Source organism: Sylvia atricapilla, unplaced genomic scaffold, assembly GCF_009819655.1.
Source record: "Sylvia atricapilla isolate bSylAtr1 unplaced genomic scaffold, bSylAtr1.pri scaffold_156_arrow_ctg1, whole genome shotgun sequence".
Lineage (NCBI taxonomy): Eukaryota > Metazoa > Chordata > Aves > Passeriformes > Sylviidae > Sylvia > Sylvia atricapilla.
The window spans coordinates 13,539-21,304 of record NW_027077085.1 but is presented as its reverse complement, the minus strand read 5'-3'; the positions used below and the strand labels follow the sequence as shown (position 1 = coordinate 21,304).

Sequence of the window (7,766 nt, the reverse complement as noted above, 5' to 3'; positions counted from 1 at the left end):
CTGTCCCCTCTCACCGGACGCCGCCGCCATCGCTCCGCCCCTCTCCGCCCCTCACGTCGCCGGGGAAACCCCGCGCTGCGCCCGCCCACCAATCACAGCCCGAGATCCCTCCCGTATTTGCATAACCACGCCCCAGGGCTTGGCCCCGCCCAGCGCCGGCGGCAGCCGAGTCCGTGCGCTGTTCGCTCCCAGTTCCCTCCCAGCGCTCCCAGTAAGAGCGATACTGGGAGGGAAAGCGCTCCCAGTTCCTTCCCGCTGCTCCCGGGATCGCTCCCGGGGCCGCGCGGGGCCGCGCCGCTTTGGAACCTCCCAGGGCGGGAGGAAGAGGAGGGACAGAGGCGGAGCAGCAGCAAAGGGAAAGAGAAAATCAGCAGGAAAACAGCGACGAAAAGGAAGAGGAGGAGCCGGATGCGGAGGGAAAGCAGAGGAAGAGGAGGAGCGGAGGAAGAGGAGCAGCAGCAGCAGCAGCACGCGGTTCCCCCGCCCGCCCGCTCCGGCCGCAGCTCCCCCGGCTCCGGCAGCATCGCCCCCCCCGGGACCCGCAGGTGAGCGGGGAGGGGGAGCTCGCCCCAAAGCCACGGCCGGGCTCTCCGGGAGGGGTTTGCTGCGGCCCGGGGCATGTTCGGATCCCGCAGGAGCCCGAAGCCCAGCCGCAGATGGCCCCGGAGGGATCTGGGCGGGTCCCACGTGGCCGTGGCCCGGTGCCGGCGGGCAGAGGCCGGAGATGAGCGGGCTCCGGGCCCCCCGAGGCTGAAAGGGGCGCTGACTTGTGCAGCTGCGCTCGGGCAGCGGGAGCAGCCGAGCCAACGCGCTCAGCCCTCGTTTTCCCCCCAAAGCAGGATTTCCCATTGCCCAGCCTCGGCCCCTGAGGAGGAGGAGGAGAGAGGGCCGCGAGGAAGAGGAAGATGTCCCGGGAGGCGCAGGCAGGTGAGGAGGCAGTCAGTGCCCCTTTCCCCCTCTGTCCTGCTCCATGTCCCGGCCCAGCCTGGCCCCCGGCTGCAGCACAAGCCCGCTGCCGACGCCGTGCTGCCGGGGCTGCCCTGAGGGCATCTCCTGCCCCTTGGCTGTGGCACGGAGACAAATCCCGTCCTCTCCTTGTCCTTCCTCCCCCCAGACACGGAGCTGAGCACGGAGCCCGGGCAGGACAAAGCCCCGCGGCAGAAGCTGGTGCCAGAGGCCCTTTGGAGCGGCTCCACGGCGCAGGAATCCAACGGGGAGGAAAAGGCCCGGAGATCCCGCACCAGGAGGGGCTGCAAACGCACATCTCGGGGATCCCAGGAGGAAAGACCCACCCTGGGGCAGAGCTCGGAGCTGGGGGTCCCTGAGCGGCGTCACGCTGGGAAGAAGCCCCACAAGTGCTCGGAATGCGAGAAGAGCTTCAGGTGGAGATCTGAACTGCTCTGCCACTCGAGACTCCACACCGGGGAGAGGCCCTACGAGTGTGACCAATGCAGGAAGAGGTTTCTCACCTGCTCCCATCTTCTCCGGCACCAGCAGATTCACACAGATGAGAGGCCCTTCCGCTGCCCCGAGTGCGGGATGACCTACAAGAGAAACTCCCACCTGCTCGTCCATAAACGCACCCACACCGGCGAGAGGCCCTACGAGTGTCCCCAGTGTGGGAAGAGCTTCAGCCAGAGCGGTGCGCTGTGTGAGCACCAGAGGAGACACACAGGAGAGAGGCCCTACTCGTGTGACCAATGCAGGAAGACATTTCACACCAGATCAAATCTCCTCCTCCACCAGCGCATTCACACAGACGAGAAACCCTTCCGCTGCCCCGACTGCGGGATGGGCTTCAAGCAGAACTCGCACCTCATCACCCACCGGCGCATCCACACCGGTGATAGGCCCTACGAATGTCCCCAGTGTGGGAAGAGCTACAGCACTAGGTCTGCCCTGACTGCCCACCAGAGAAGCCACACGGGAGAACGGCCCTACGAGTGTGAGGACTGTGGGAAGAGCTTCCGTACAAGCTCCTGTCTGAAACTCCACCAGAGGATCCACAGCGGGGAGAGGCCCTACGAGTGTGACCAGTGCAGGAAGAGGTTCCAGACCACCTACAATCTCATCAGGCACCAGAGGATACACACGGATGAGAGGCCCTTCCGCTGCCCCGACTGCGGGAACGGCTTCAAGTATAACTCCCAGCTCGTCATCCACCGGCGCATCCACACAGGGTAGACGCCTAACAAATGTCCCCAGTGTGAGAAGAGCTTCAGTAACGGTTCTGTCCTGCTTGCTCACCAGAGGAACCACACTGGAAAAAAGACCTATGAGTGTCGGGAGTGTGGAAAGAGCTTCAGACAGAGCTCTGGCCTGATCTCACACCAGCGTATCCACACCGGTGAGGGGCCCTAGGAGTGTCTCCAGTGTGGGAAAAGGTTCTCACAGAGCTCAACCTTGACCCAACACCAACGGAGGCAGCACTGAGGGAAGCCCTGGAGTGCCCCGAGTGTGGGAAGAGCTTCGTGCCCTGCTCCAGCTCCATCCCCCATGGGAGGATCCGTGCTGGGTGATCCCCAGTGAGCCCCGGTGGGCAGAGCCCCAGTGATCCCTGGTGCCGGTGATCCCTGTTGGGAAGACACCTGGCTGGCGGCTCCACCTCCTCCTGGCTCCCCATAGACAGCTGAGGTTTTGTTTCATTTCTCTTTGTCCTTTCACAATTATCACACGGGCATAAAATTACTGAGTTTGAACTAAGACGTTAATGGGGACATGGGCAGATATTCCAGGGGCCATGGGGGATTCGGGGTGACCAATCTCAGTACACCCTGGGTGCGGCCTTGGTCAGGCTCCTGTCTGTCCCCAAGGTGGATCCTGGAGGCCTTTCAATAAATACCTACTTGATTCTCCAGCGCTGTCCAGTCTCTGTTTCATTTCAGCCTTCCCAAGGCATCATTTCCATTGACAGTCCCAGTCCTTGTTTGGGTTCTTAATCCCTGACCACATTCTGTGTCCTTTCCCAGATTCCAGATTCCATTCCCAGTCCTGTCCTCATTCCCAGCCCCAATTCCGATCCCTCTCCCCATTTCCGGTCCCCATCCCCACGGCAATTCTCATTATGTGTCCCCTTTCCTGGTCCCTGACTCCTTTCCCTGTCACCATTCCCTGTCCTCATTTCCAGTTACTATCCTCATTCCCTGTCTCCATTCTCTGACCCCACTCTGCGTCCCCATTCCCAGTCCCCATTCCGATTCCCAGTCACCATTCCCAGTCCTCATTCCCTGTCCCTATCCCTTATTCCCATGCCCTGCCCCATTTTCTGTTCCCAGTCCCAGTCCCTGTCTCCATTCCCAGTCCGTAGCCCGTATTCCCTGACCCAGTCCCATATTCCCGGTCTCTCTCCTCACTCCCAGTTCCACTCCTGGTCCCTGTCCCCATTCCCAATCCCATTCCCGGTCCCTCTCTCCATTCCTGGTCCCAGTCCTGTATAGTGTTCCGATTTTTAGTCCCTGTCTCTATTCCCATTATCATTCCCACTCCCACTCTTGTAGTTCCAATTCCTTTACTGATCCCTGTTCCCATTCCCGCTGCCATTCCAGCTCCCTATCCACATTCCCTGTCCCTATTCCCTGTCCCCATTCCTATTCACATTCCCGGTCCCTGTCCCCACTTCCATTCCGGGTCCCATTCCTGGTGTTCCCTGACCCCATACCCTGTCCCAAGTCCCGCTCCCTGTTCCCATTCCCTGTCCCCATTCCCTGTCCCCATTCCCTGTCCCCAGTCCCTGTCCCCAGTCCCGCTCCCTGTCCCCATTCCCTGTCCCCATTCCCTGTCCCCAGTCCCTGTCCCCATTCCCTGTGCCCAGTCCCTGTCCCCATTCCCTGTCCCCATTCCCGCTCCCTGTCCCCATTCCCTGTCCCCAGTCCCTGTCCCCATTCCCTGTCCCCAGTCCCTGTCCCCAGTCCCTGTCCCCAGTCCCGCTCCCTGTCCCCTCTCACCGGACGCCGCCGCCATCGCTCCGCCCCTCTCCGCCCCTCACGTCGCCGGGGAAACCCCGCGCTGCGCCCGCCCACCAATCACAGCCCGAGATCCCTCCCGTATTTGCATAACCACGCCCCAGGGCTTGGCCCCGCCCAGCGCCGGCGGCAGCCGAGTCCGTGCGCTGTTCGCTCCCAGTTCCCTCCCAGCGCTCCCAGTAAGAGCGATACTGGGAGGGAAAGCGCTCCCAGTTCCTTCCCGCTGCTCCCGGGATCGCTCCCGGGGCCGCGCCGCTTTGGAACCCGCCCAGGGCCGAGCGCGGCTGCTTTTGGGTGTGGGCACCGCCCGGGCCGGGCTGGGAGCGGAGGAGGAGCGGGAGGAAGAGGAGGGACAGAGGCGGAGCAGCAGCAAAGTCAAGAGCGGCAGGAAGAGGAGGAGCAGGAAACAGAAGGGACAGAGGACGAGGAGGATCGGGAGAAAGTCTCTCCGCGGAAGCCGCAGGTGAGCGGGGAGGGGGAGCTCACCCCAAACCCACGGCGGGGCTCTGCGGGCACAAATCCCGTCCTCTCCTTGTCCTTCCTCCCCCAGACACGGAGCTGAGCACGGAGCCCGGGCAGGACAAAGCCCCGCGGCAGAAGCTGGTGCCAGAGGCCCTTTGGAGCGGCTCCACGGCGCAGGAATCCAACGGGGAGGAAAAGGCCCGGAGATCCCGCACCAGGAGGGGCTGCAAACGCACATCTCGGGGATCCCAGGAGGAAAGACCCACCCTGGGGCAGAGTTTGGAGCTGGGGGTCCCTGAGCGGCGTCACGCTGGGGAGAAGCCCCACAAGTGCTCGGAATGCGAGAAGAGCTTTAGATGGAGATATCAACTGGTCGACCACTGGAGACTCCACACGGGAGAACGACCCTACAAGTGTGACCAATGCAGGAAGAGCTTTCGGAGCAGTTCTGACCTTCTCAAGCACCAGCGGATTCACACGGATGAGAAACCCTTTCGCTGCCTCGACTGCGGCAAGGGATTCAAGAGAAACTCCCACCTCATAAACCACCAGCACCTCCACACCGGGGAGAGGCCCTACGAGTGTGACCAATGCAGGAAGATGTTTCTGACCAGTTCTGATCTTCTCAGGCACCAGCGGATTCACAGGGATGAGAGGCCCTTCCGCTGCCCCGAGTGCGGGATGAGCTTCAAGAACAGGTCCACACTTGTCACCCACCGGCGCATCCACACCGGGGAGAGGCCCTACCAGTGCGGGGAGTGTGGGAAGAGCTTCAGCACGAGCTCCTACCTGAAGAAACACCAGTTGATCCACACTGGGGAGAGACCCTTCAAATGTAAGGATTGTGAGAAGAGCTTTATCAAGAACTCTGATCTGATCACACACCAGAGGATCCACACGGGAGAACGGCCCTACGAGTGTGGGGAGTGTGGGAAGAGCTTCAGGAATAGCTCCAGCCTGATTGCCCACCAGAGGACCCACACCGGGGAGAGGCCCTACGAATGTGACCAATGCAGGAAGAGGTTTCAGACCAGTTCTGATCTTCTCAGGCACCAGCAGATTCACACAGATGAGAGGCCCTTCCGCTGCCCCGACTGCGGGATGGGCTTCAAGAGAAACTTCCACCTCATCGTCCATCAACGCGTCCACACCGGGGAGAGGCCCTACGAGTGTGGGCACTGCGGGAAGAGATTCAGGCGGAGCACCCAGCTCGACGTGCACCAGAGGATCCACACTGGAGAGAAGCCCTACCAGTGTGGGCACTGCGGGAAGAGATTCAGGCGGAGCACGCAGCTTGACGTTCACCAGAGAAGCCACACGGGTGAGAGGCCCTACGAGTGTCCCCAGTGTGGGAAGAGCTTCAGCCGGAGCTCTGCCCTGGCTCTCCACAAGATGATCCACACAGGGGAGAGACCCTACGAGTGTGACCAATGCAGGAAGAGGTTTCTGACCAGCTCCCATCTTCTCGTGCACCAGCGGATTCACACGGATGAGAGGCCCTTCCGCTGCCCCGACTGCAATACTGGCTTCAAGCACAACTCCCACCTCCTTCTCCACCGACGCATCCACACCGGGGAGAGGCCCCACCAGTGTCTCCAGTGTGGGAAGAACTTCAGCAATATATCCAACCTGATAAAACACCAGAGAACCCACACCGGGGAGAGGCCCTACGAGTGTGACCAATGCAGGAAGAAGTTTAAGACCAGCTCCCATCTCCACAGGCACCAGCGGATTCACACGGATGAGAAGCCCTTCCGCTGCCTCGAATGCAACAAGGGATTCAAGCAAAAGTCCACCCTCATCAGCCACTGGCGCATCCACACCGGGGAGAGGCCCTACGAGTGTCCCCAGTGTGGGAAAAGGTTCTCAACCAGCTCGACCTTGACCCAACACCAACGGAGGCAGCACTGAGGGAAGCCCTGGAGTGTCCCGAGTGTGGGAAGAGCTTCGTGCGCTGCCCCACCTCCATCCCCCATGGGAGGATCCGTGCTGGATGATCCCCAGTGAGCCCCGGTGGGCAGAGCCCCGGTGATCCCTGGTGCCGGTGATCCCTGTTGGGAAGACACCTGGCTGGGGGCTCCACCTCCTCCTGGTTCCCATGGACACACCCACATCCAAAATCCGCTGTGGCGAGCGGATTTGCCGACCTCTGACCCCAGGAAAACGTCACTTTTTGCGTCTTTTGGTGGGACCGAGCAGCTCTATGTGACCTCCGGGGTCTTCTCCGACATTCCTCCGTCTTTTTTCATTCTTTCTGGCTCATGGCGCATCTTCCACATCCAACTGGTGTGGACTGGGGTAAATGCCATGGATTTGGGGACAGTGGGGTGGGAACCCCTCCAGGAAAGGTTCTTCCCACCCACCCGAGCGCGCGGATGTTCTGCCGGATGGGACACGCAAATCCTTGAGTTTGGGCCATGAGATAAAATGGTTTCTGTGGATCCACTCGGGAAAGCCACGGAATTATGGTTAAAAATAAAGGTGGTGGTCTCGGGCGTGGGTGGGGACATGTGGGGGTCTGTGACATGGGTGGGGACATTGGGGACGTGGGTGGGGACACGGACGTGGATGGGGGCGCAGACATGGGTGGGGACATGTGAGGGACAATGACATGGGTGGGGACAAGGACATGGGTGGGGACACATGGGGGACAATGACATGGGTGGGGACACAGCAATGAATGGGGATATGTGAGGGTCAGTGACGTGTGGGGACATGTGGCATGTGGATGGGGACACAGACATGGATGGGGACATGTAGGGGACAATGACATGGGTAGGGACATGGATATGGATGGGGACACAGACATGGGTGGGGACATAGGTGGACATGGACGGGGGCATGTGGGGGACAGTGACATGGGTTAGACATGGCTGGGGTCAGTGACATGGATGGGGACATGTGGGACATGGGTGGGGACACGGACATGGATGGGGACACAGACATGGGTGGGGACATATGAGGGACAATGACATGGATGGGGGACCTGAACTGGGACAGCACCAATGCCACCACCTGTGCCACCGCAGTGCCACCAGCACCTTCCTCTCAGCTGTCACAGCACTGCCACCACGTCCCCACTGTCACCACCGTGGTGTCCCAACCGAATGTCACCCCGCCCACCAGGGCGGGGACAACTTGTTCAGCTGGGGACAAGTGGCATGGAAGCAAGTGACAGCCACCAGGGTGTCCCAGGGCCACCACGCTCAGGGGACCCCAACTGCTCCTGGGGACAGGGCAAAGGTCAGTGTCACTCGTGGGGGTCACGTGGTCACCATGCTGGGTGTCACCTCAGGGGTCCTTGCTGGAGGGTCCCCACAGCTGTGGTGACATTGTCCCCTG

The 7,766-nt window shown here is 61.2% G+C and overlaps 1 pseudogene; it reads left to right on the top strand.

Moving 5' to 3' along the window:
* On the top strand, nt 1–6,931 carry LOC136374848 (zinc finger protein 850-like; annotated as a pseudogene).
* Nucleotides 6,932–7,766: the final 835 nt, after the last annotated feature.